The sequence below is a fragment of the Anas acuta genome, unplaced genomic scaffold (genome assembly GCF_963932015.1).
Source record: "Anas acuta unplaced genomic scaffold, bAnaAcu1.1 SCAFFOLD_123, whole genome shotgun sequence".
Taxonomy (NCBI): Eukaryota; Metazoa; Chordata; class Aves; order Anseriformes; family Anatidae; genus Anas; species Anas acuta.
In genome coordinates, this window is record NW_027076297.1 from 144,657 (window position 1) to 171,625 (window position 26,969).

Genomic DNA, 26,969 nt, shown 5'->3' on the forward strand with positions numbered 1-26,969 from the left:
CGCCCCGCCCCGCCCCACTGCCCTCTGCGTGCGCACCGAGCGGGGCTGCCAGGCGCATGCGCACTGGGAGCCTCCACCCCCCCCCCCACACACACCCTCATGGCCGTGGGCGGTGGCCGCGCATGCGCAGTTGCAGCCGGGGGCAGCGCTCTGGGTGTCTGGTGCCGTGGGTGGTGTTCCCACTGGATCGGTCTGGGCAGATACACATGCAACCCCATTAACTCTTTTAGAGTAGAGCGAGGGGTTAAGCCATCACCTTAAGGCTTATTCTGTCTCGATTCGTAGAGGCTTGTTTTGTCTCTATTTTGAGTTGTAAGTGACTTTGCTACCGGCTCGGTATGCGAAGATACATCGGAGGACACGCGTCTCTATGTAGCTGCCAGGACCCAAAACAGGCTCCGCCGGTAGGGCGAGGTAGGGGAGAGGGGGGCGTGCGCATGCGCGGTGCGTCCGCGTGAGGCCGGCCAGCCCTGTGAGGGGGGTGCGGGCGCGGCCGCCATGGGGAAGCTGAACGTGGCCGTGCTGCGGTACCTCAGCGGGCAGCACTTCAGGGTGCTCACCGCGGTGAGACGGGACGGGACGGGGACAGGGGAAGGGAAAAGAGAAGGGAAGGGAAGGGAAGGGAAGGGAAGGGAAGGGAAGGGAAGGGAAGGGAAGGGAAGGGAAGGGAAGGGAAGGCGCAGCTCCCCCCCCTCCCCTCCCGTCCCCTCCCGTCCCCTCCCGTCCCCTCCCGTCCCCTCCCCGCTGATGCCGCCGACCGTTCCCTCTCGCCCCCCGGCAGGTGGAGATGGGCATGAAGAACCACGAGATCGTGCCTGGCAGCCTGGTGGCGCCCATCGCCAGCCTGAAGCACGGCGGCTGCAACAAGGTGCTGCGGGAGCTGGCCAAGCACAAGCTCCTGGCCTACGAGCGGACCAAAAGTGAGTGTGGGGCCTACGCTGGGAGCCTCCTCCCGGCCCTCCCGGTTCTTCAGCGCCACAGAAGTGCGGTAGCTTGGTCATTCGGGTATCCGGGGCGTTTGTGAGCCCCGTCTCGCCTTGGGGCTAGCTGGGGAATGTGAACTCCTTCAGCAACAAATGGTGTTGGTGATTTCTGAAATTCATGGATTCGTTTGTCCAAATTCGTGGATAAAATAAATAATTGTTAGCTAAGGTAGTATTTAAGTTCACATAGGGATCAGCCCAAATGTGTTACAGTCTTACAGCAGACAAACTGGAGCGGACTGCAAAAACCTTATACCTTCAGCCAGTCAGGAACGATCACTAAAGTAGTATTTATTCTGTCCCATTCTGTTAGTAGCGTTGGATTTCCTTTAGTCTTGCACTTGCATCTGGCTTTGCAAGCACAACGTGGGAGTCTTCATGAAATTCATCTCCTTTTTGTCTCCATTTTTCAGACCATTAAGGTTTGGTTTAGGTCTTTGAAACAATCCTGAATCCTTGCCGTGTCTCCTAAGTAATCATCTTTCAAAGTAATCCTATGCAATTTGAACCATTGTCACTGCCTGCGTTACCAAGGGGCTAACAAAATGTCTACTTTTTATCCAGTTAGTTTTCAAAAGGCTTGCACGAATTTAAACTTACTGTCAAGTTGGGTTGATACTAGCCAACAGTGAAAATACTATTTGAGTGTTGTGTACCATAAGCAGGAAAAAAAAAAAAGAGAGACCAAAATGAAACTTCTTTTAAAAGAAATACATGCATAATATGGAATGAAATGTTGTGTAATTTATTTTTTCCTAGCTGTCCAGGGCTATCGGTTAACTAATGCAGGATATGATTACTTTGCCTTGAGAACTCTGTCTTCCCGGCAAGTCATCAGTTCTGTTGGAAACCAGATGGGTGTTGGCAAAGAATCAGGTAACTTAAAAAAGTGTTTTCAGTATATAATTTTTTTTTTTAGAAGAAATGGGTCTGTATTTTTGTTAATTTGTTGGAAACTTGGTGAATTTACCTTTGGATAGTCATATCAGTTAATCTGTCAAACACCAAAATTTATGGTCACTTCAAGTTCTGTGTGAGTCTTGACTACATCTGATTTTTTTCACAAGTGTTGTTCCACTTTGACCATTTTGTACAATTCTTGGATGGTTCCTTAAAAGGTATTTTGCAAACAGGTGACAGTTGTCTTGTGACTTGCAAAGAATTTTGAAGCCTTCTGTCAAAAAAAAATAACATCAAATGTTTCATCCCACCTAAAAAAAAAAAAAAAGTAATATACAGTCCAAACTATTGGAGTGCTATCTTGGTTTCTCATGCTCATATGTTGATTGTAATTTGGCACAGCATGTCTTTTGACATTAAAAAACGATGGAAAAAAAAAAAAGAGGATTATTGGGGACAAATGGTAAAAATGAAACATAGCCAATTGCTAACACTGTTTTAAAGTAAGAGGTACCTTGAGTTTTCTGTCCAGTCAAGAGAAGTCTTTTCTAGTGTGCAATTAAGTTACTTCTTATCCCCTAGTCTGAAATATGTTTCAGATCAGATGGATTGTTCAACCAGATGATCTTGGAGGTCTTTTCCAACCGTAATGATTCTATGATATTCTACTAGTGGAGCAGCATAATCTCTTCACCAATGACTTCTTCTTGTTCAGATTTGTAATACATAATATACAAATTTGGTTGTCTTTTCTGTTAAAAGAAGTGTAGTAGACTTTGCTATTCCAGAAATAGCAGTTACATGAAGTCAAGTAACCGATTTCTCACTGCACTGTTGCATTATATACCTGTCAGATACCATTTATTTCTCAGATCTGTGCTGCTGTTTTTTCTCCTAGATATTTATATTGTTGCAAATGAAGACGAGCAGCAGTTTGCAATGAAATTGCACAGGCTTGGAAGAACTTCCTTTCGCAGCCTGAAAAATAAGCGTGACTACCATAAGCACAGGCACAAAATGTCATGGCTGTATTTATCCCGGCTAGCAGCAATGAAAGAGTTTGCCTACATGAAGGTAGGTGGTTGTTTGCACCATATTAACAACGATGTAATAGTCTGGAATGTACTTCTCAGATTATCTTCTCATCACTTCATATTTGCAGTATATGTTAGGATGTATGCTTTTTATTTGTTTTTTTTTAGTGGACTTAAAGTATACATTTCAGAGAATGACAGTGCTGATGCATTTTGTATACTTTCAAGTGACAAAATCAAACTTTGCCATGGAAGTCGTATGGAACTGAAGCAATTTCCATAAAATTTCAGGTGAAGCTGTCCAGTCATCTGAGTCTTAATAAAGGCAGTGAATAAACTATCGCCATTTCACTTAACCTTGTCTTAGGAAAGACTATATGCTAGGGAAAATTCGTGAAGTATCTACTAGTATTTTAGTCTTGTCAATTTGGATCACTTCCACAAACATAATTACAGAGTATTTGTTAGGTCTGTAAGCGATGAGTTTCAAACTGGGGGGAGAGCACACTGAGAGCAGCCCTGCAGAGAAGGACTTGGATGTTCTGGTGGATGAAAAGCTTGACATAAGCCAGAAGTATTTGTTTGCATCCCTGAAGGCCAGCAGCCTCCTGAGCTGCATCAACAGAGGAGTGGCCAGCAGGTGGAGAGAGGTGATTGTCACCCTCTGCTCTGCCCTTGTGAGGCCCCACTTGGAGTGCTGCATCCAGGTTTGGGGCCCCCAGCACAAGAAGTATGTGGAGCTGTTAGAGTGGGCCCAGAGGAGGACCACAAAGGTGATCAGAGGGGTGAAGCATTTCTCCTGTGAAGAAAAGCTGAGAGTCAGGGTTATTTAGCTTGGAGAAGAGAAGGCTTAAGGGAATGCTAATAGCAGCCTGCAGTACTTAAGGGGGCCTACTGGTAAGCTGTGGAGGGACTCTTTCAGGGAGTGTTGTGATAGGACAAGGAGTAACAGTTTTAAATTAAAATAATGGTAGATTGAGATTAGATACTAGGAGGAAATTCTGTGCTCAAGATGGTGAGGCACTGGCATAGGCTGCCCAGAGAAGCTGTGGATGCCCCATCCCTGGAGGTGTTCAAGGCCAGGATGGATGGGGCTTTCAGCAGCCTGGTCTAGTGGAGGTGTCCATGCCCATGGCAGAAGGGGTGGAACCAGGTGGTCTTTAAGGTTCCTTCCAACCTGAGCCATTCTGTGAATCAAGTGAATGATTTGGTAAATATGGTTAGAGCAAGCTAACAGAGCTACAAAATACTATGGCCTACCTTTAGTTAATCTTTAATGTAGTGTAATACTGGATATTAATATTTAAGAAGTAACTTTTGCCTTACTGAGACTGAGTGTGGATTACCTGACCAGGCCAAACTGTATTTACAAGAACTGTTGAACCTTTTTCTAACACCCTATTCCCAATTATCTGCTGGTGGTTTCTTAAGCTAACAGACCAGATACGATTCTGCTGTTTTTCTATCCCGTTGTGTTTTCCTGCCACCTGCAGGATAACTAAACTCTGGAAAATACAGAAGCATAGTTAGTAGTGAAAGTTCAGATTGCTCTTCCTCCTTAAGCACATGATTTGACTTTTACAGTTAGCAGTTGAATAATGTGTAGGATGCTGCTTCCGCAATGGTGCTTAACTGCTTATCTTATATTTGTAGTTTGTCATGTATGTAATGTTTTCTTAATGGTTATCTTTTATTTTTTCAATATGTTATCTCTTTCCAGGCTTTGTATGACAGAGGATTTCCTGTTCCAAAACCTGTAGACTACAACAGGCATGCAGTTATTATGGAACTCCTTGATGGCTACCCTTTGTAAGTTTGGAAGCTTGAAGTCTGTTTTACAGAAACCCTAACAACGATAGGTTCAGTAAGACAGCAGGGATGACGTTTTTCCTTATCGTGTGAGTCAGTTCTGATCATGCTGAATAAAGCATGAATAAAGTCAGGCCCAGAACGGCTAGGGTTCTGCTTCATTATATTTGGAGAAATTGGTGAGAGAAGGAAAACTAAAAACATACTCTCTTTGTCCAAAAAGACTGGTGGAAATAGACTTTTTTTTTTTTTTAAGTACGGAATACATCAGAGGAGCAATGTGATACAGAGGTTAGTGCTACAACCATTTTCTACACAGAAATTTTATGTTCTATATGTTATCTATTCAATGATATTCAATATTGATATATTCAGTATATCAAATATTCAGTATTGAGTTGTGTATCCTCCACGTTCTGAGCTCCAGTTCACGATCCATGTTGTGGTAAAGATTCAGGTAGGATTGCAACTTGTACAGTTGCCATTGTAGAACTTCTGTGTTGATTTTTTTGGGGGGTGTTTGTTTTTTGTTTGTTTTATTTTTTATTTTATGTATTTGTGTGCATTGAACGCTGTTGTTTGCTCAAGGAAGATTACTTTTCTTCAGTTTTTCAACATCCAGAAACATGAAAAAATGTTGAATTTTGTATGTGAATGAATGGCTTGTTTTGTTTCCATAGCAGAATGCAAAATAGCTATTTCATAGAATCATAGAATCATAGAATATCCTGAGTTGGAAGGGACCCTTAAGGATCATCAAGTCCAACTCTTGACACCGCACTATTTGATACTCTATATAATGTACAGTAACAAAGGTTCAGTGTAATTAATCCCAAAGTATACAGTTGAAGAGTTAAATTGAAGAAGTGCCTTTTAAGACTTTATTCTATCCCGTTTCCCCGCCTTTGTTAAATAGTTCCACATCTGTCCTGTAGACAGAAAGCTTTAAAGTTACATGTGGGCATTGCAGGTGAGGCTTACCATGCTATCCCAGTTCTGCAATTTTAACTAAGCATTTCCTGAAGGAGATGCTGTACTAGATGAGAAATTATTTCAGGTGATCAGCATCTCAGAAGATACCAGTTTAGATGACTTCCAAATTCAAAGAACAAATGATATATTTTATGATACAGACCTCTGGCTATAAGAAATGTCACCAATTAATTTTGCTGTTAATATGAAAATATTCAACAGCAGCCTATTACAGAGCTGCTTGAATTCCATTGTGTTTTGTTTGTATGTGCAACTGATATGTTCTCATAACACTACAGTGTTGCATTCAGGCCAAAATATATCACAAATTAGCTGTAAATGACGGCTTCTTGACAGCTCCTGGTATAATAAGACAGCTGCCTATTTATTCTGCTTGTAAAAATAAGGTGATGTCTATTGTGCGCACTTTTGGGGCAAAACATATACTTTGCTTTTATTCTGGAGTTTATGCTGGAGTATATTCTGGAGTGCTTTAAGCTTTTTTTTTTTTTTTTTTGGCTTTGCCTTATCCCCAGCTTAGTCTTGAAAACACTTTTTTGTGAGACATTTGAATGGCATTTGAATACAAGAAGACCTAAGTTACCTAAAACAATCCAGACATAAAAATTTGCTGATCCATTGTTTAAATTAGGCAGCATAACCATCGTGTTTGATAGGAGTACAAGAGACAAAGGGCTTTAGTTAAAATGAGGGATTTAACCTGGAGATAGGAGAAGCTTTCTCCCCATGAAGGCAGTGTGGTGGAGATTGCACAGTATGTTTCCATCCCTGGAAACTTTCAAGCCCGCATTGGTAGAGCTCTGATTAGTCTCATCTAATCTCAGAATTGACATAGCTGTGAGCAGAGTATTGGACTAGTAACCTCTGGAGATCCCTTACGACTCAAATTGTGACCCTGTCATTCTCTCAGATGTAACTCATATGCCTTGTCTATATTTTTAAATTAATTCCTTCAGGGTTCAGGATATTTTCTTTTTTATTTAACTTTACAGATGCCAAGTACACCACATCGAAGACCCTGCTGCTGTCTACAGTGAATTAATGGATCTAATTGTAAAACTTGGCAATCATGGTTTGATTCATGGGGATTTCAATGAATTTAATCTCATACTGGATAATGGTGATCATGTCACTATGATTGATTTCCCTCAGATGATATCAACATCACATCCAAATGCTGAATGGTACGTACAAATGATGTATGCAAAATAAACCAGTTAAGTGCTGATAACAACAAATAGTCAACCATGATTTGTTTTCATAAGCCTGCTTCAAATTCTTTTTCTACTGTTTTCACCATACATTACAAATGCAATTTGTTTCATAAATGAGTAGAAATCTCCTTAGGATAAATGTGTAATTAATTGCTTCTCAGTTAATATTATTTCTTTCAATTAAGAAATGAATAGAAATAATCTGCATTTATGTATGTATACCTACACGTGTACTTTCTCACTTCGAGTCACTGATGGTTATTAATATTCAAATAGAAGGCAAGAAAGTAGAGTAAAAGTTTGTCATACCAGTAGACTTAATTTCCTTGATTATTGCATTTTTACAATTCTGTATTTTTTAAACAGGTATTTTGACAGGGATGTTAACTGCATGAAGGAGTTTTTTAAGAAACGCTTCAACTATGAGAGTGAGCTCTTCCCATCATTCCAAGATATCAGGTAAAAAATGCCATCTGACTCGTAATTCCCCCATGTTATGGTAGTTACGTTGGTTTTCTGAGAAAAATGGATGCCTCTGAGAGATGATTTTAGAAGTGAACAGGGGGAAAAAGAGCCAATTTGAAATATTTTTGTCATTCTTACAGTAAAAAGGATCCATACTGTCTTCACTGGCAGTTACTAAAAGTGGTTTCCAAAAACTGAAGCACGTCTTAAAATCTGCTGTCTCCTTTGTCTTACCTCTTGCAGCTAGGGGAAAGAGATACATCCAAATGCCGTAAATGTTACGGTGACGCAGAATTAGTTTCTCTGACTCTTAAAACCATATTTAACAGTCCTGGGGGATCAAGTATTAACTTAGTTTTTAATTTTAAATTTAATTTTCAAAACGCTAGTACATGTGGTGACCGCCTCTTCAAATATTATCTTCAAAATTTTTCTACTGTAGTTTGTCCCTTTTGAAAAGCAAACAATTTTCTCACATATTTTAAGAGCAAAGCTGATTCAGTTAAAAGGGTTTTATATCACTCTGAGCCCTTTCTCAAAGGGGAATTGTCTGTGTGTGTGTCAACATGTCCTTCATCGTTCTGTTTGCACAAGCATAATTTAAGTATTATATTTGTTAAAATCAAATTGTTTGCTTTCAGTAAGTGCTGATTATGAAGATGGAATCATCTTGTATGAAAGTCTGGTTCTGTCAGGCTACATTCTGCTAACTACCCAAAGCCCTGCACTGTAATATGTTACCTATGTTCCAATGGAGTATACTCTTTTTGTTAATAGCATGGTAATTATAGTCTAACTTGATAGTATTTTTAATCCAAAATACAGCATAATGATTTGATATATTAAAAGAAAGCTCACTTCTATTTCTTTCAGGAGAGAGAGTTCTCTTGACATAGAGATTGCTGCCAGTGGTTATACAAAGGAAATGCAGGAAGATGATGAGCTGCTTTTCCCAGAGTGCTCTGATGAGGATGATCATACAACAGAGGAGAGGGAATTTGTAGAAGATGCTGAAAGTAACGCCAACTTCCTCAGCCAAGATAAAGAAAACAATGCAGACTTCATATATGAAGTGGTTTCTGAAAGCAGAACCTCTGAAGACTTGTTATCACAGTGAAGATGCTGAAGCCACAGAAAGTAGTGAAAATTCACAAGGACTGAGTATGTCAGAGTTGAGTTCAGCCTTAGAAAAGGTTGAAGGGCAGCCTGTGCTTTCGAAGTCCAGTGAAGATGCAGAGAGTTGTGCACTTGGTTTTTCTGAGCACAAAAGAATACCTGACAATGCTGCTGAAAATCAGACAGAGGGCAGCAGTGATAAGGACGATGAATGCCCTGATCTGGTTGACTTGTCAACTTTAAATAAGGAATTGAGACCTTACAGGTAAATACTTATATTTACTGTCTAGTGGTGTGGTGAAATTTTCTTCTTTTTTCTTTATTTCTAGTAATAATGTGAGTAAAAGTTTTTTTTTTTATATTAAAACGCTGCTGCTGCTAAGTAGCTTTGACAAGTGAGTTTATAATTAGAGTGCTCTTTCTCAGCCTCTGCCCCTCATTCGGCTGAAATTAGCAAGAACAAGCTCTTTGGAATATATTATTCAAATATATTTTACTGAACGTCATACCATGTGGCTTTTAATGCCTTTACTGACACACTTGGAAATTCCTTCTTACCTTTAAGCTAACCCCTTTTTATATAAAATTCAAACTATTAGTTTGCAAGCTCCCCATGTACCTGAATGCATATATAAAGTTCATATACCCTGTTTTCTTTTTGAATTTTTCCTTTTTCATGAAATTCTACGCCTAGGCAATGTACAGAATCTGAATTAATCTTTTTAGTGTTCTGAAGCTTCTTTTTCTTACACTACTTTGTGTAGTATGTATGTGGCTATTGCACTATAATCCTTCCTGTCATAAAATGTGTTTTTTGAACTAGTGTTAATATTTCAAATGTAAATGTTCTTTCTGTAGTACTCAAATGTTCTGCTAGCACTTTTGAATGTATATCAAAAAAAATGACTGAAACATGATGCTCACTGAATGGAATAAAACATTAATTTACATATTTTAGAAATGAAGACAGTATGGTTCATATTGCGGAGCACAGAACAAGAACTAAAAGTACGTCAGCCAGCAGTGTTGGGAGCTGTTCAACCATTCCACCGGTAATTATTACTGCTACTGTCTAGTTTACTCTGATACCATCTTAGGACGTAGCTGTTGAAGATATTTTTACAAATACCTAGTTAGCAGTAACTGTCTTTAATTGATTACTACTATGTACATCTTTGGTTTGTAGTTCCATGTTCACAGAAAATAGGTCTGATGCTTTCTACATGTTTACAAGTGAATTATATCCAGTGCTGTACTTCATGTGTTGTTCTTTGCTCTTTCACAAAAGCTCTACTCCGGCATTAGCAACTTTAATTTCATTTCTGTTGCTAGAAATCAATTCTGTTGCCCATAATTAATGTTTTTGTATTTTAAATTTGCATGCGTGAGTAAAGATTTAACTTGGCCTTTTTTCATCTGTCTTTTTAACACATCTCTTACCACATTTCTGAAACATAGATATGAATTCATTGTAGTCATGGTGTCTTTGGCAATATGAATTTGACTTTCAGCATTACATAAATCAATACTTTGTGGCAGAATTTTACATCTTTCTTCATCCCTACTCAGTATACTATCCAGTATGGCTACCTCTATCACATTTTAAAGAGTGTGTCTAAATTTTAAATGGAAGAAAGGCCAGTTTTATGCATAAATAAATGTGTTAGGGAACAGCATGTTTGCAAGTTGTGTAAGACTTTTACAGGACTTCGTGTGAAGGAAAGAGAGACTTTTGTTAGTCATCCCTGTTCTTACTGTAGGACATGGCCTTGTGCCTTATTAAGGAGAAAAAGAATTGAATTATGCAATGAAGTAAAGAAGAGCTAGGATAAATGCTAGGAATCGCCTGGCTTCTGATCCATGCGATACATATTTTTTCCCTTTCAGTTTGCTAACCTAAATGTGTAGGATTTCTTTTGAAATCGCCTATAGATCCCTATTTGAAATTATATTTCTGTACACCAGTAGGTGGTAGCAGTGGTCACTCACTGTAGAAACCTTCCTGATTGTTTAGCGAACACGTTTTTTCTGTAGGCAGACACATCAAACTTGTTAAAATATTCAAATGGCATTTAAGTACCTAATATTCTGTTCTAAAAGAAAGATAAAAGCAGAAGCAGCTTTCAAGAGATTCAGCCACATAAACATCCTGTGTCAATTTACTTTGTGTAATCTTTCCATTTATATGCTCTTACGCTAAGTAAAATGTTTCTGCCCATTGTTAAATCTTATTTGAACTTTTGAATACTAGAACTAAAGAAAGGATATGCATGATGAGCTATTTGTAACATCAGAACGTGATTGCAAAACTAAAAACACAAAAGGCACTGCAGTAAGACCCACTGAGCTGCTTAGAGCCAATGCCTGTTACTGCTTCTAGCACTTCTCTGTTGTTTATATAGCTTTCTCAATGAAGAAACACATTAAAACATAAGCAGGTTTCCAGATTAAACACACAGAAGGAATTCATATGGGCATGTATAAACAATAGCAGTAATAGCAGTAGGTGCAGTCATAGCTGGGTGACTGTGCCAAAAAGAAAGCCTTATGAGTTACAGACAATAAGCTATTCCAGACAAAATAAAATGTCTTGTTGTGCTTGTACAAATCTTTGTAGGGACTGCTGCAATTTAATTATAGGAAATAATGCAAACTATGCAAAAATTTAAATAATAAATGATAGATTTGTTTATTCATTTTGCTTACAGTCAGGCTTAGGATGATGGAGAGACTAGTGAGACTTGCATGCTGTGGTTGAGCAGTAGTATTTTGTGAATTTACATTTTTTGCATAGTGAAAATATCTGGTATTTGTATTGCAAAGTTTCTTCTAGCGAGCCTTGTATGAACTGTGAAGGAAGTCATCTGTCCACTGAAGTGGGAGAAGTAGAGAAGCCTTCTTTCAGAGCTCTGCCTATAAAAAGCAGAGGATGACAATTGTCTTACTGACAGAAGAAAAACATCAGTGGCCCAGTTTAAACTAGTTCTTACCAGCTTTCCTCAGGAATTTCTTCTGGAATATTTTTAAAGAGCATTCACAGATTTAATTTCCAAAATGCTCTTGTTTAAATACTGAGTTCTGCTAAGCTTCCGAGGAAAGAAAGACAGATCTTATACTACTCTTTTTATTCACATTTTTGATAGTCAACCTGCATGTGGTAAAGCTTAGGAAACTACTATTCAGGTGAATACTATGTAATTACTACAGCATTCTTACTGAAATCAGGATTGGGTACCTGGATTTATTTACTACCTTGTATTTGCATAATTTAGTTGTATTAGTCACAGCAGTTTTTAAACAGTGCCAAAAGAATTCTTTCTGGTTCCTGACTTAACTACCAACTTACTACTTAATGTGCTGACAGTATCATAAACAAAAAACAAGGCAAGAGAAATTGGGGTAAATGCAAAAGAAATGTTACTAGATTGTGGGGTAATTTTGCACCAGCAGGTACCTCAGCTCCTCCATGCTTCTCTTAGCCCTGTCCTCAGGTGGAAAAAGGGGGAGAAAACATGATGACGTAAAAAATATTCATGGGTTGTGATAAGGACAAGGAGATCTCTCCTTGTGCTGGAGCAAACTCTCTTGGTCCTTTTTCTACTTACAAGATGTTTGTCAAATCTCCAAGCACAGGACATTATCATTTTTGCTGAAGGCATATGTTTTGCACTGAAAAGTACTGGTTCATTATGATTCCTGAATGAAAGGCACCTAAACTCTGCAAGATATCACCTAAGATGCTTTTTATTAGAGCTAACGCTAAAAGAAAAAAAAAATAGCACAGGTGATCGTACACCCCTTCAAATGCTAGAGCCCTGACCCTGACTCCAAACCACATAGCTATACTGTAGACCTTGTCTGTAGCAGAGGTTCTCCCCTTTCACTCAGTTGAGATAATTACATGATTTTCTTACAAAAAACAACTCTGCTTGCTCAATTTCTGCTGTTGAGAAGAGGTGAAGTTCTTATTATAACTTCTTTCTGCTCTGTTAGATAAAGGCAAGACCACAGAGCAGTGGTAATCACTGGAACCAGGCGGAAGCTGCCTGCAGGCTCCTCTGTCCCAAGAAGCTGGCTGAGTTTGCCCCAGGCCAAGGGGTTTGTGCAGCCCCACAGGGGGTTCTGGGGCCACACAGTATGGGCAGTGGCAATAATTGCCAGGTCAAATTATTTATTTATTTAATTATTTATTTAATTATTTATTTAGGTCAATTGCCAGGGCAGGCCTGGGCAAACTCGAGTTAACCCTGGTGTGGATCACCAGCTGCTCAGCGCATGGTGGTTTTCTCGACAGGTTCACTACCACATGTTCATGTTAGTACTGAGAATACAGTATCATTATGGTAATGTTAGTACTAAATGATGTTCAAAAACTTTTGATACTGAATTGTTTATTTATTTGTAGGAACTGGTGAAAAGGAAGATAAAACGTCAGCTGACAAAACAGCAGAAGTCTGCTCTGAGGCGACGACTACAGAAAGGAGAGGCAAACGTTTATACCAAACAACGTCGAGAAAATATGCACAACATTAAGTCAAGCTTGGATGCAGCTAGTTTCTGGGGATAATTTATCATAGCTGCCACCGAACATGAGAAAACTCACAGTACATACAGCTAAAACAGTTACCTAATAACCAAGCATCCTTTTATACAGTGGAGGAAAAAGTTCTTAACGATACCGTGTATTTTTGGAAACTAATAAACATCATGCTGGTTCCTCTGGTTTTGTTTGCATGATTTTATTTTGTGTTCCTAGTTAAAAATATCGACTGTGATTTAAAATAAATTAGTAGTACTAGGTACGATCATTTAAGTACAGTATTTCCAACAGTATCTTGTTTTAGGTCAATTTTACTGTTTTTGTATAGATTAAGAATCTTCTGATGTGCAGAGGATTCCTCTTTAAAAATTTTCCTTTGTTCCTACAACATAAAATTTAAATGTGAAATTCTGCCCTCAGGTTACAAACAGATATTTGTTTGATTTAATTAAAAATCAAAAGGAAATAAAAACTGATAGCTTTTAACACTCTAAACTTTCTTTTGAACCTGTACAAGGATCATCAAACAACATGATAATGTACATTCTTTGAACCAAGCAATTCTTACTTGTTTTTCCTTTCACTCCAGGATCTTGTATAGATCTTGAAAAGATCTATAGATAAGAGAAAAGGAATAAATCAGTGCTGTAGAGATCTGGCAGTCACTCAGGTTTTGAATTTGGCTGTGCAGTTACCAATAAATCTAATTCATTTAACAATTTACATAAAGTGGTGAGCATTCTGAACTTCTCTTTTTAAAAAATATTACCATGTTTTTTTTTTTTTATGTTATTTTGGGTCTCTGAAGACCTAGAAAAACAAGTATCTTGATGTATCTGTGATTTAGGTGAAGAGCCTTCCTAGAGACGTATGACATGGTAAAGTTTGTCATCAACCCATAGTTTGCAACGTTTTAAATCTTTTACTTGGCTGGGGAAATGAGGAAGTTTGGATTTGAGGTTGATTTTTTACTCACACCTGATACTATCTATATTCTACTTTACCCTAACTGAAAATCAGCTTTTAGTCTATTGAGAATTACAGCCTCTGTCCTGTCTTGCAGCATGCTCTGCTTTGAAAGTTTTCAACTTCTGTCTTTTTGCTCTTACAATAAAAAACCTAGTCTTAGCTAGCAGCGGTATACATTCTTAAAAGCATGGCAGGCCGGAGCAGAGATGTAATAGATAAGTGTTTCTTTTAGCATCAAAGCTGCAGGAAGGTCTGGTGACAGAAGTAAGGAAGTCCAATTAAATCTTAAATGTGATTGTTATCAAGGTATGTAGGGCTGTTTCCTGATGCAAATAGCTCTTTTTAGCACGGGCAGAAAAGCAGCCTAATTGAATTTAATTTTATTTCCATTTTAAATGTAAAGGGAAAAAACATATTTTTATGTTTCTACACTCTTATCTGTTAAGGGGTTGTTTCAGTGACTGCTTAATAAGATTTCAGTTGAAGCTCTTTGCATAAGATGTGCACACACTTTTTGGCTTCTAATTTAGAGCTTTTCACAGTGGGTGAGTTCTTTCTGGTGCATGACCTTAAGTCTGTCTTGGTAATGGGTTCCAAAAATATACAAAGCCTGTCCCGTTTGATTGTGCTCCATGAGAATAGAAAGGATGGAATGATGGAAATCCATGCTGTTTATTTTCAAAATGTTCCTTTAAAGCATCCATTAACTCTTTTAAAGGTATTCTAATGGATGGCTGTAAGTTATCATTTTCATTTACTCTGCCAGACGAGACTTTTCAGAGAGTAGAGTAAGTGAGGGAGTTACAGCTTAATATATCTTTATTAAGCCTTTTTTTTTTTTTTTCAAAGCAGCAGAATTCCTGAAATATCTGAAGTCATCAAAGGTCGCCACAAAGTTTACACATGGGATGAAGTTTAGAGTTCTCTTAGAGTGAACTTGGGAAAATGCAGAGGTTAAGACAATAGCATTATTGATTATCTTAGCGAATTCACCTAGCAAGGAATGTGCGGGTAATAACAAAATGGGTTTTAAATGTTTTAGTAAACAAACACAATGTTATTTCATTAATTTGTAAACAAAACATGAAGATAAAGAGTAGATACACCTTGTGCAATGCACACTCTATAAATGAAACAGTATGTACTGAAACTTGCAAGTGATGGAGATAAAAGGTTGCCCAGCAGTTACTGCTGCATCTTTAAAAAGAAAAAAAGAAAAAAATAATTTTTCTTTGGGAAAGACTGTACAGTAATTAAAGAACACACATCCTTACTTTGGGATTTTTTCCAAATCAAAAAGAAGACTTTACTGGAATTGAAATAAAAGTAAGCTGAGCAAAGCAACTATTTTGTACAGTTTATGACTCTTACACAAATGTGTGTGACAGCAATGTATTTACATTCGTGCTTCAAGCTTTTGCCACTGCATCTGTGTTTGCCTTGATTGGAGTGCCTCTTCAGACCTCTGCATATCCCACAGGTCCTTTTAGATGTAAACAGTTTAATTCACTGGTATTTTAATACATTTATTGTATAGGGAGTAAGGAAACTGCTTTTCAGGAAACCAGATTCAAATTGGGTTAACCTAATATATCACAAGTTTAATTTTGCTAATCGGATTAATTTTCTATTTGCCATTAATATCCTTCTTCTCCAGTTACATAGTTACAGGAAGAAAAAAAAAAAAAAAACACCATACTTTTTATCGAATTTGTTGTTTTTAAACAAGAGCCTGCATGCTGCTTTCAGGCTATCACGTTTAGTATAGCTTTACATAAGTATTTCCTTATATTTGCAATCTTTTCCATAATTTGAGGGTTTGGGTGAGCAAGAGAGTCTCTTTATTCATTTGGTATGAACCAGAGAGGTCTTTGCCTCAGCACATCGCCAATAAACCGATGAAACAAACTTCTTTCTGGTGATTAGCTTCTCTCCCTGGCCTGTAGGTGGGTGTGTTTAACAGAAGGAAGGAGTAGGAATGCGCCTGTCAGCCTGCCTTTGCAGCTAATTAGCTCAGCATACAGCAAAGATAAGCAGTCCGGGGAGGTGGACCCTGCGGAGGGTCGTGGGGTTTGAGGCAATGCCTGATTGGGAGATGTGGGGAGATTCCTCAGGAATCCAGCGCATCAATGAGCTGCGGAAAGTTGGTACAGGACTTGCCTGACTCAGGCATGAGGGCAGCTTGTGGCTGCTTTCTGGAAAAGCAGAGCAGAGATGGACAGAACCTTGGAGTCTCTGCAACTTGTAATTGCCCAAGTTCTGCCTCATCGAGACCCTGCCCTGGTTTTTAAAGACTGTAAGTACCAAAGATAATGATTTTATTTCCCTGATAGTGAGTGTATTTAATTCAAATGTCTGTTGTACCCAACAAATTAAGAGAGAGAAGTAATTAACATGCTTGTACATGTATTCGTGTGCATACCACAAACTATCATTATTTTATCTTGCCTATTTGAAGGCAGTGTTGCTGCTTATTTTTTAAGTTTGCATTTCAGAAAACTGATTCACAACTTTTACCTAGGATATTTAATTACATTCTAATAACATGGTAAAAACTTTACTGCTTGACAATTTTGGAAAACTTTATGCCAACTCTCTTTCTGTGGTTAGTTTGTCCTATAAATTACCTTTCTTGACTGTAGTACTGCAAAATATCAAATATTGCAATCTTAAAACATAAGATGTTTTCCTGCAAGTATATGGAATGTGATTTCTCTCCCCCCCCCCCATATCAGACTTGACTATGGATGCACTTTTTAAACCTGGCCAAAACACTTATTTATTCTCTCTTTCTCTCTCATTTTACAAACTATCCCTTGTGAAATGTTCTGAAGTACCTTTCAGTAGATGGCACATAATAAACTGGCCTGATGCATCCCTTGAAACAGAGTTCAATGCAACTCACATCACGGAAATAAGAGTATTTAAATTTGAATTTATGATTTGAGTGGGGCTATGCATGGAACAAAGTGCTATTTAATTAGTAATTTCTTAGAAAATACATCCACAGATTTCATACAATGGAAAAAACCCTCTTCAACAGATCAAATGAAACAATAGTTAAATTCCATTGTTCTCAGTTTTCTTCACAGGTGAATGAGATCTCTTGATGTCATGCCCCCAAATCCGGTCCTACATAAACAATTTGATTGTAAAATTAGTATTTTGCTGGGTGTCATTTCAGTCTGAATCACCTAGTCAATCATTTAACATGCAAACAATGCTGGAACAATGTTAGATTTTTAGAAGGGAGTTTTATTTATTTATTTATTTAACATTCACTTCTAATTGTAATCTCCCGTGTGACCTGAGGCACACTGCAGAGACATTTATTTAATCTCCACTTCATTCTTTTGTCAACAGCTGTTAGAGTTAATAAAATCAGTCTCATACAGTCAACTGTTGCCTTCTAAACTTGCTGTAAAAGGAATAAAGACTTAAAGACATGGCTAGTGATGGACCTAGGGGAAAAACCCATGTACATCTGCATTAAACAACTCCACTTGCCAGATTCTTATGCTCATAGCCACACTGAAAAGTCAGAGGCTGACCCAGTAGTTCCCTGGAACTAAGTTGGATTTACTCTTGTAGAAGGATGCTACTCTTGTGTGAATGTAGCATAAGGATCTGTCCCAGAGCTTAGGAGTCTGACATCTGTTTCTCAGGCCATCCTGCAGGAGGTTTGTATGCTGCTGGGTAGGTTTGTATTACTGTTGCAGTCTTGGGACCTCGTGGAGCAGTCTGTGAATGTACACACATCACAGGAACAAAGAATTTGATCGGGGTGCAGTGTGGGGGGTGGGCTCAAGGAGAGGGGCATTCCCTTTCATAAGTTTCCACTGGTAACCAGTTCCTGCAGGTCTACTGACAAGGCTTTTATTGAAAGTGTATGTACAAGCTGCTTGGACAATGCATTTGTGACCACCCACAGATCTAAGGGAGGGAGAGATGATTAAATAGAAACAAAAGTGCGAGTGGATTCGAGTAGTTTTTTTTTTTTTTTCTACTTTAGATTTTCTGAGGTATGAAAAGAATTTTGAAGGCATTCTAATATAAATTTAACCTATACAGGCTTGAAGTTGCTGTGAGTGTGTGCCACTAATTCTGACTGGTGACAGACATTCATAGTGCTTTGTCTGTAAGTCAGATGAGAATTTACATGCATTCTTTTTATCTTCAGCAAAAAGTCATCTTTAGATCTAGGTGGTGTCCATCTCTGACTTTTAATCAGATTTAAATACAGCAAGCAAGTATTAGACTAGAAAGAACATAGTGTCTCATGTTTCCCCATGGGACCACGTCCACATCTCTTACAAACGCATTACTTTCAGACCTTATTGGAAAGAACAAAGTAAGAATGAAGTCCATTCAGGATCTACTTTGTTGCAGCAGCATCTACCCTTTTCACAATGTGGTGTGACTCAGTATGTCAACAGGACTGAGTTTTGCTAGGGCAAGATGTCAGAGCAAGTCTGCTCATCACTGCTCAGCACCACATACACTTTTTGTTCCCATTCCAACCTAGAGGTCTTGGCTTGCACTGTCCCAACACTTTGTTCTGTTGGGAATGTCTCACAGAGGGCTTTCTTCAACAGCAGCAGGGAGAGACAAGATGTTCAAAAGTCCCTGCCCTCCTGGGTGCAGCTTGCAGGAGCAAATACAGTGAGTGGTGCTGTGCCTGCTGCAGCAGTGCTCCTTCTGGGCTAGCATCTGCCCAGCAGAGGCAGAGATGATGGGATTTGGGAAAGATGCAAGATCATGGCTAGGTGCCCTGGCAACAAGACAGCAGGGATAATCTGTTTCTCACAAGTTCCTCCCTGCCATGAGAATGCTTTATCCTTATAGTGGTAGACAATCTTTGGCAGAGAGCAGGGGTCTGAGCAAGGCCCCGTGGTGCAGGCCTGTCACCAGCCCACCGATGGGGGACGGGGAACAGTGGGCTGCAGAGGGGCTGGCAGCTCCAGCAAGAATGGGACAGGCAAAGACATGGAGGAGGAAGGCAAGAAGAAGGAGCCCAGTGCTCAACTCATGCTACTGCAAGAGTGTTTGCTTTTTGGTGTGTGTGTTTGCCTGAACTGTGTGCTGTATGTAGCTTCCATCCCAGATAACATGATAAAAAGATAATGCTTTCTACCATGCAGACCTAATTAACCCCAGCACTGGTCTAATCCATATGCTGACCTTATTACGACTTCGTTTTCATATCAAAAAATATTATGGTATCAGGTAGGAGTTACGATAAAGCTTGGAAAAAAGCTAAGTACTTCCAGAAAGTCTTTTTAAGCCCTGACTTGAATTTATGGTTCCTAGCTGGATTGCTACTTGGTTGGTTTGTGAACATTTAGCAAAGTGATTTTACATCAGCTGAACAGCACTGTGTCTCCATTTCTTTTTACTGGTAGCAACAAATCGCACATTTTCCTTTGCACGTTTTGCCAGCAAAGATTTCAGGTCAGCAATAGATGGACAGGTTAGACTGTAGAGTTTTTAATAAGAAAGTATGTTAACTTATGGGGATCTGCCCATAATTTTTGGTAGAATCAGCCCAGCTCACTTTTCTTCATTTAACATTGAAATAGATTTGTCAGTGGGTACCATACTAGCTCTCTGATACAAGCTGTTAAATTGAAGTGCACTATAGCCAGAGTAAGTCAGTTGCCTTGGAGAAATATTACAAGATTAAAAGTTTTATCAAACAAACAGTCTTTTCCTTTCTAGATTAATGTTATTATTACTATACTATTCCTGTGCGAATCAGTTATACTTCTGATTATCACAAGAGATTGACCAATTTATAATTCTTTATTGCTATATTCAGATGCTGAAATTATACCAAAGTTCTTATCATTTTCCCATGTAATGCTACATAAGAATGTAGACCAAGCCAAGCTGTTCGGCAATGATTAACAGTTGTCTTCAGACTATCAGCTTAAAAACACCTGACTTTAGTATGTTTACTCATTCTGTTCCAAGTGATAACCTGCTTACTCAATTCATAACGCTGCAGGGATTGACTTTTTGCCTCAGTCCAACGGTGGTGTCAGTGAAACCCTCCCAGTCTCTACCCTTCCTTTCCCTAGCTGCATCTAAATCTGCTGTGACTACAAACATACCAATGGTTCACAAAGCCTACACCATTCTCTGAGCTGCTTGCCTCCAACATCTTCTTCTTTCTTCCTTTACTTGGTAACACGTTCAGAATGGCTCTTGAGGAGGCCATCCAGTTCATTTATTTAATTTTATTTTGTTCTTTTTCCAAATCCTTGAAGTCTAGGAACTGTCAGTCAGTGCTGGATTTAAGGTAGTCATTGCCAATTAAAGATGTTGCTTCTCACAAGTGGAATCTCACCCCACAATCAGATCTTCTTTTCCTGAAACAACATCTTGCTACTTTTTGTGCTTTTTAAGGGTTTTAGACAGAATCACCTAGTAGTCCACTGCTAGATCAGCTCACTCATATAGCATCCAAATCCATCATGGAGAAGGAAAAATGCCCCTGAAGTCCTCTCAGCATATTGTTGGTGTCCCAGTACATGATACTTAATAATGTTTTTATATATATTTAACAATATACCTAATTTCATTAGGTTTAGTAAGGATATGGGGCTTTTTATTTTTGTACATAAACATGGAGAACAGAATAGTATAGCATATGGACCAGAATATCCTAACAAAATCACTGCTAACATGCTAATACATAACATAATATATATGATAAATGCATAGTAAGATCATGGGAAAATTAATTGATATTGCCTACTCACATTTGTACCTTTTTTTTCCTAAAGCTATTATTTATATGTTTAAAAATATGCAAAATAAATCAAAAGAGAAGCAATAAAACCTTCCCTCAAAACAGCTGGATCCCACTCCAGTTGCTGCCTTTTTTTTTTTTTTTTTCTAGAGATTTAAACAGTATCTCTTTGCTAGCCTGAGCCCAATTTAACAGCTTCCCTAAGATGTATGCATTAAGTTACAAGCCTTAATAGGCTGCAGCTGGGGAAGGGTGCACTTGTAACTTATGAACTTTGTTTAAACGATATAGTTTTACTGATTATGTGCCATGGCTTGATTTAAGACATGTAAGGGAACTTTACTAGCCTCTCACTGAAGAATCTTCTTTAATAGATTTCATATTACATATTTCTTTCATTCAAAAAGCTTGTATTTTTCTTCTGCATTCACGTATTAAATTAAATCCACGAAGGCAGTTAAAAGGACTTTTAGAAACAGCTGTTTTAAGTTTTAAAATGACAAAGTAGGTGGTTATCTTGTGTGTGTGTTCTTTATACTCCACTCTCTCGGCAGTGAGACGTTGTCAAGTATATGACTCCATTCCACTTCAGTGGCAGAGTCACTTGGCTCCCACTCCGATTTGCCCTTCCAGTCTTGGCCAAAACACCCCCCTCCCAGTTGGCCAGCCTCCTGTTTATGGCATTGTTTGTTTGCCTTGGCTGAGGTGAATGCCTAGCCAGTATTTTTAGCAGTAATTCACAGAAACCTGGTGCTATTTTTCTTCTGGCATCAATGCAGTGCAAACTTACTGACATAATCCAAGTTGGAGAGTTCTGTTTCCCACTTAGAATGATATTTAATTTGACTCACAGACTTCCTTGAGCAGAGGCAAGACAGTTGCTACTGAAAGGTGAGAAATTGTCTGGAAAACAATGTTGTGTTATAATAAATGTGTTATCATTTAATCCTCTTTCAAACACAGTTCACATCAAACTGTATTTCTGAACTCTCAAAAGAGCTCAGGGTTCATTTAGGGTAAATGCAGCTGTATAACCCACATATTTGTTGTTCCACAGAACTCGCAGCCTGTCCTAAATTCAAATATATATATATATAAATAAATAAATAATAAAAAGTCCTTAGAGTCTAGGAAAACTTCAAGAACTCTACCAGGATTTGCACTTGGGGACAGCTTCATTTGGTACAATGCTCAGCCCCTGGGCAAGAGGCTTTTCCAGCTGAGTAAGAAGCAAAGTAGAGAAGAAAAATCATCTTCTCACCTCGTAACTAGGCATTACAGCCAGCATCAAATAGACTGTTGTGGAACCATTAATATTCACAGATGGGAGAGTACTAAAGGAGGGTATATGGAATTCTTGCTCTTGAACTTGGTGATGCACGTACTACTATGAAACTCTAACTGAGAAAGATCTGAGGTATAAAGTGGATAAAATATTGTCTGAATGGGGTCTTGGCATTGCCTACAACAAAATCAATACTGTTAACTAATTCAGCAACTGACAGTGTACAAAATAAATTGTTTTAAAGCATGGATGATTTAATCCTGAAGAAAATTGTTTGTCGTTGCATACAAATACTATAAGCATTATCTTAAAAACTCAACCACATCATAGGCATCTTTCAAAATACGAAAGTCAATTACAATGAGAATGTCCTTTCAAAATGAGACGTAAATTACAGTATTTTGCTGCATTAAACCATGAATCTTGTTGTTTCATTTATGTACTTCTGAAAATTCTCATTGTTTTCCATACTGCATTTTTAGACTTAAGCCAGTTGGATGCCAAATACTGATATACAGCATAGAGACTGAACAACATTCTGCCTAGAATGTTTAGAAATGAAGGCAAACAATGCATGTGATTGCAGGAAAAATGAATATTGAGAGATCTTAATACAACATTAGTAATCATCATATTAGTAATCATTAGTTACTACCTTAGAATAGTAACTTAGTATATTTGATTGTGCATCTGATCATATGTATACATTTTTCACATCTTCCTAAACTACTACAAATCCATGTGATACATAATGAAGGAAAAAAAAAATAATAGTGGCTGTAGTGGCTGTTAGGCATAAATAAAATCTTTTTTTTTTTTTTTTTTTTAGTAGAGAACTGTTTTCACACACACCGAATTTTTACAAGTTTAGCTGAAATTGTTTTAATTATATATTTGAGATTGATATGCTGTTTTAATTTAATGATGATAAACATACTGATTCAAGCTAAACAGTTGAGTAAAATAAAATTAATTAAATCAAAACATAAAGAATTCTCGGGGAAAAAAAAGTTTGAGGCTTTGATATCATGGCTGCATTCTGTAGTTTAACCTGATGCATCTTCATGTTCATCACTGTTTTGAGGTGCTAGTTTTGGCTAGGATTGAAAAAATCACAGCAAAAACTGCAGTGATAATTTGATGCTGCCACTACATACATACCACCAAGTATTTCCTGCTACCATCCTCACAGCTAAGCCAGGTTTTATGTTTATCCAATTCAGTACAAACCCAGGCACTTTTAATTACTTAATTACAGAGATATCCAGCTGCACTGTGGGATAGGCACATAGCTTTCATTTGACAGAAATTCTAAACAGAATAAAAATGATGCTGCTCAGCTACTGTTTCTGTGTTAGTCATACACGTATTAGTTTAATCTGTAGCAGCTACTCACTGCTTACTAGTCCTCTGGTAAAATATTGCTTTATCTGTAAAATTTGAGACAGCTTAAAGCATGTTTCAGGATTTCAGGAAAAGAAGGGAAATATATTTCTGTTGGTGTATTGCAGTGAAAGTAGATACCTCTCTATAGCTCTAAAAAGTCTTTTGAATATTAGTTTTCAGAGTGGAAACTTTCAGCCAAGTGAGAGATGCAGGCTGTCTAAATGCTGAATTACCATCGAAAGGACTCATGAACAAGAATGGAAATTAAAACAGAAATTTTACACTCTGAACTCTTAATTTCTGTAAAACTAACAACAGAAGAGAAGCAAGGATCAGACACACAGCAATTTAGGTCACTTATTGCTATCATTGGTACTAAACAGTTTAAATACCTGTTTCTTTTATAGACCACTATACCAGTATAATTTCCTCTTGGTAAGCAAAAGCACGCATGATATTTATGGGTAGTTTCCCCTCCATCAATGAGGGGCATAGGATACTAAAATCTAGGGACTTGGACTGGACAAAAAATGATCATGCTTGGGATTTCCCTGTGCAGCTTTGCCAATTGCATTGTACATCTTCTTAGAAGACTCAGCAGTTTATTACCTACAGAATAATCGATCTCATCATGATGTGGGAGAAATCAAGCTTTATTAAAATTTATTTATTTATTGTTTTACCAAAAGTTGTATCATACAGGCTGAATGATGAGACCAGAAAGAGTACTGTGGGTTACCTACACCACCAAATTCATTATTCCTGTGGACTTTGCATTATTGTTTTTAAGGACTGCACTCTTGGACAACAGTTGTTTCAAAAACCAAAGCACTTTATGGAAACATCCTAAATCAGTGATATTCTTAAAGCTGATACTTTCTGTTGCTATCTATTTCAATACCAGTAAAGGACTGAATGTCACCAATACCATTCTCACACTGAAGCAACAGCTCCTACTGAATTGTCATGTTTAAACTTGGAAATTTTACATTCATGAATTTTATGTTCAAATATCAGTTTTCACTTAATGGGTTTAAAATTAGATTGTTACCCAATGTGTGCATGCTCTGTGGAGCAGAAGGTCTCATAAAAAAGAAAAAAAAGAAGAAAAAAAAAAACACTCAGATGTTTACATCAGTGAGGTATTCAGCCAGAGACCAGTTTCTGAAGGTGGATTACCATTTGGAGTCCATACTGGTAGCAGTTTCCCTGGCTAGTAGACCAGTTTTTCTCCCACATTCATCATCATTTAGAAAAGCAGAAGTCAGTTTCTGTGGTTAAGAGTTCCTCAATATTTCAGTTTTTTCTCACAGCTGCACTGAGACAGTGGTTATCCCAACATGTTTCCTGTTACAAATACAAAATTTATTCAGATAGCTTTCTTCTTTACGGTGAAGCAATATTCCAATGCCATGAGAGTTCTGCAGCTTTAAATGCCCACAATGCCAGAACTGGTAGGAGCCAACACTGCTGCTGCATCCGTGACACCATCCAGTGGCAGACAGCAGTGTGCTCCAAACACCCTGCCTCGCCTCCCCAGAGCTCAGACCACGCCACCCGCACTTCCTCATGGCTTGAGCACAGCAAAAAGGGAACTGGTGATGACCACACTCTGTGTGTCTCCCCTTGTCATGGCTAAATGCCAAGAAAAGCTGTTGTCTGTGAGAGCAGTGCAGCTGCCAGAAGTCAGGAAACAGGCGGTGACAATGTTGGAGCTCACATTGCTCACCCTGCAGCAAACAGAGCAATGCCCTGTCCATAGATTGCATGTGAGCTACCACCAGGGTGACACTGTCTCAAAATGGATCACTTCTACATTATTCCACTACTAACAAGGTCAGACGAGATGAAGAAAGAGGAAAATTATACATGTATGAGGAAAATTATCTCTGCCACTGATTCCTGTATGCACTAATACTTGATACTGAACCGGTATCAGTACTCTGAAGGACCCATACTGCTGCCTAGGGCTTCCATACTTCCACTGGAAGGTCCAAATTAAGAAACATACTTCTTACCTTCTGAATTTAAATTTTCAAGTGAGAAATGATGAACATCATACACAGCTGTTTTTTTTTTGTTTGTTTGTTCATTTGTTTGTTTTTGCATAGTGTTGTGGTTTAACCTATCAGGCAGCTAAGCACCATGCAGCCATTTGCTTACCCTCCTCCCTCCCTCTGTGGGATGGGGGAGAGAATCAGGAAAAAGAAAAAAAAAAAAAAAAAAAAAGGAAAGAAAGCCTGTAGGTTGAGATAAAGACAGTTTATTTGGAGAGAGGAAAAAAAAAAAAAAAGAAGAAGAAAAAAAAGGAAAATAATAATAATGATGATAAGAGTATTAATACCACTAATGTGTACAAAACAAGTGATGCACAATGCAATTGCTCACCACCTGCTGAACGATGCCCAGAAAGAAAGAAAATTATCTCTAAGCTACACATGGCTCTGTAAAAGGAGTCTAGATAAACTATACTAAAATTCTTTTTGAGTCCAAGCTGAAAAGTGTTGAGAAAACCCCAACACAGAACGTAAAACTTTGGAGTACTGGCTCAATAGTCATGATGTCAATTGGATTTCTGGTTTTCACATTTCTATTTTCACATTAGCCTGCAACTATTATCATCATAATATACAACACCTTTTTTTCCAGCTACTTCATAAAGTTTTGCATTAAAAGTCAGCTGCTTTCCTTGCATGACCATGTGTTTTTGTTTTTGTTTTTGTTTTGTTTTTTTTTGAGAATGGAAAAGAGGAATCTGAGTATAACATTTTCTCATGTTTGAAAGTGAGCAGCTTAATGGCTGCTGTGATATCAAAGTTCCAACACATTGACTTAATAGTACAATATTGCTGACCTGCAATTTATGTACTACAGTAGCCTGCAATCCCAGAAAGTCCAAAATTGCCACAAAATCATATTTTTCACACCAGCAGAGATAATCACAGACATTTTATTATCAATAATAAATGTATCAAGCTCATATGTCTGCATTTCTTGTGTAACACAGAAAACACTAAGATCAAGGACATGTATGCATCCTACATTCAGCATTTTTATGTCTTTGACAGTGAATGTCGTAGCAATATTGCAGGAGTTCTGGGAAAGCAAACAGAAGCAGAAGGCCATATTCCCAAGCGAAGGCATCATTGTGTATGAATCACTGAGCTCCCTGGGCCCACCATTTGTGAGCTATGTTACCTTGCCGGGAGGAAGTTGCTTTGGTAACTTTCAGGTAAGTGTCAGCTTCCAATCTTTGCCAGGGGAATTTTATCTATTTATTTATATATTTATTCAGGAAAATTCTTTTGCCATAGAAGATACAGGACAACTACTTCTGTAACAATGAATACTACACTTGACTTTTCCAATCTCATTCTGTCCCAGCCCTCACCGACTTGAGAGACAAGGTACCTGAAGGAAAACAACACAGAGTTCTAGGAATGATTTTACCAGTCTTGTCTCTGGTTTCCAGTCATATCTACAATGAAGTGAAACATTATGAGTAACTCAAGCATTTCTGT

At 38.2% G+C, this 26,969-nt stretch overlaps 1 long non-coding RNA gene and 2 pseudogenes across 3 annotated transcripts in view; 2 read left to right on the forward strand and 1 right to left on the reverse strand.

The window, feature by feature from the left end:
- LOC137849256 (uncharacterized) overlaps nucleotides 1-2,347 on the reverse strand; it is a 37,778-nt gene extending 35,431 nt beyond the window's left edge. The window contains exon 1 of one of the 3 annotated variants that reach the window (XR_011091830.1): nucleotides 1,954-2,347. This is a non-coding gene — a long non-coding RNA (uncharacterized lncRNA). The other 2 variants (XR_011091831.1, XR_011091829.1) reach the window with 2 other exon arrangements.
- Nucleotides 423-13,237, forward strand: LOC137849254 (serine/threonine-protein kinase RIO2-like; annotated as a pseudogene).
- Nucleotides 13,238-15,941: 2,704 nt separating this feature from the next.
- The window catches only part of LOC137849260 (kinesin-like protein KIF27), an 87,357-nt pseudogene continuing 76,329 nt past the window's right edge, over nucleotides 15,942-26,969 (forward strand).